Below are 2070 nucleotides of genomic sequence, written 5' to 3' on the forward strand. Positions count from 1 at the left end.
GGGGGTCCCCTTGTAACGCAAGGGGCCCTGGAGGGACTAACCTGTCTTTTGCCTATTCTTCCCTTCAATCCAGGAATCAGTTTGGCGATAGGAGAGAGGAGAGCTCGGATGTAGACAGGTGGAGTAAATGTAATAACTTACTGTATGTCTTTTATTGACATGACCTTTTCCCTTCACAGGTAAAAGGTCAATGGGATAGCTTGTACACTTGTTGCCATGTTTGTAACCAGCGACTTACGAATAAATAGGGTGTTGTGGAACGTGACGATTGATGTATCTGAACCAGAAACGACACCCTAACAAGTTGAAAAAACAATCTGTTCTTATCAGTTTAATATCTGATACGTCCTCTATCTGGGGACCATATATTAAATAGATTTTTGGAACAGGGAGAAGGAATTGGAGCTTGCTCTGTCCACTCCACGCATCAACCTGGTTTTGCAGTACCTCCAGGAATGGTGCACTTCCCCACCCGGGGAAAACAATGCTGTTGAAAAATAGACGAGAAAACGAAAGCAGTGCTTCACTACCAAACCCTGTAAAGTGGCACTATTGTGTATGCGTGTGAATAAAAGCAAACTGGTCACTGTGTCTTGCCTTACTTATGTATTTATGTTATTTATTTGCCACTTTGCGGCCACCGGGCCATGCATTATTTATTTCATTATCGCATTTTTTTAAATCTGTTTTTTCTTTTTTTTCAGACGCTGCACTTTGAAAAGAGACAAATGTGGGAAAAAGACTGTTTTTCCAGCATCAGAAAGATAAAGGTACTTGTCTCCTTTGCAAAGAAAAGGTTAATGTGCTAAAAAGATATAACCTGGAGAGGCACTATAAAACACGACATTCTGACTTCACAGAAAACTTTCCAATGTCCTCAAAACCGCATTCTGCGAAGGTGGCATCACTAAAGCAAGCCCTTCTATCCCAACAAAAGCTCTTTCTGTGCCAGATGAAAGAATCTGAGGCTGTAACCGAGGCATCCTTCCAAATTTGCTACTGGCTTGCAAAACATAAAAAGCTATTTACAAAGGCACAGCTGGTTAAGAAGTGTTTTCTCTCGGCAGCAGACATTTTATTTGCCAACTATCTTAATAAATCCAATATTATGAAGGAAATAGGTGCAGTACAACTGTCAGATTCGACATGCACACGCAGAATCGAGTCAATTGGTGACAATGTTCTAGCACAGGTCATCAATGCAGTCAAGCTGTTCCCTTTCTTTAGCATTGCAGTTGACGAGTCCACAGATGTAGGTGATGTGGCTCAGTTATTGATTTGGGTGAAGTATTTGGAACAAGAAATCATTCCAAAGGAAGAGCTCCTCTGCCGTTTGCTATTGCATGGTCACACAAGAGGAGAGGATGTGTTGGCCAGCATGTGTAATTTCTTTAAATCTCATCACCTGCCATTGAACAATCTTGTAAGTATTACTACAGATGGGGGCATGAGAAGGGCTTTGTATCTCTGTTAAGAAAAAAACTTCAATCATCCACTTTAATTGATTAGCATTGCATAATACATCAGGAAGCATTATGCGCAAAAATAAAACAAGGACAACTAAATGATGTTATGAAACAAGTTGTGAGAATTGTTAATTTTATTTGAGCGAAAGCATTCAACCACAGACTTTTTAAATTATTGTTGAGGGATGTCGAATGTGAACATGCAGACCTGTTGTTACATACTGAAGTTAGGTGGTTGAGCAAAGGTAGAGCGATAGTAAGATTTATTACTTTGCTTCCAGAAATGAAGAATTTGTAATCAGTCGAGGGCAGTCCTTCCCAGAATTATATAACTTCCAATGACTCACCATGCTCCATTTTCTGTGCGACATCTTCTCACATTTAAACTCTCTCAATCTGGCACTTCAAGGTAGACAGAAACTGGTGTCCTCAATGATGAGTGCCATATACTCCTTTGAAAGTAAACTCGAGCTGTTCCGAGAGCAGTTGAACAATGGTGATCTTACAAACTGTCCTAAGTTGCTGGCTTTAACATAGAGGTTGAAAAAGCTCAGGAAATGTTGCTCAGTCTCAATCTGTATGCGTATCTGGAAGAAATGTCTGG

General features: G+C 40.3%; 1 pseudogene; it reads left to right on the forward strand.

The window, feature by feature from the left end:
• Positions 1 to 291: 291 nt before the first annotated feature.
• Positions 292 to 469, forward strand: LOC147707650 (U2 spliceosomal RNA; annotated as a pseudogene).
• Positions 470 to 2070: the final 1601 nt, after the last annotated feature.

Source organism: Lissotriton vulgaris, chromosome 6 (genome assembly GCF_964263255.1).
Source record: "Lissotriton vulgaris chromosome 6, aLisVul1.2, whole genome shotgun sequence".
NCBI classification, from domain to species: domain Eukaryota; kingdom Metazoa; phylum Chordata; class Amphibia; order Caudata; family Salamandridae; genus Lissotriton; species Lissotriton vulgaris.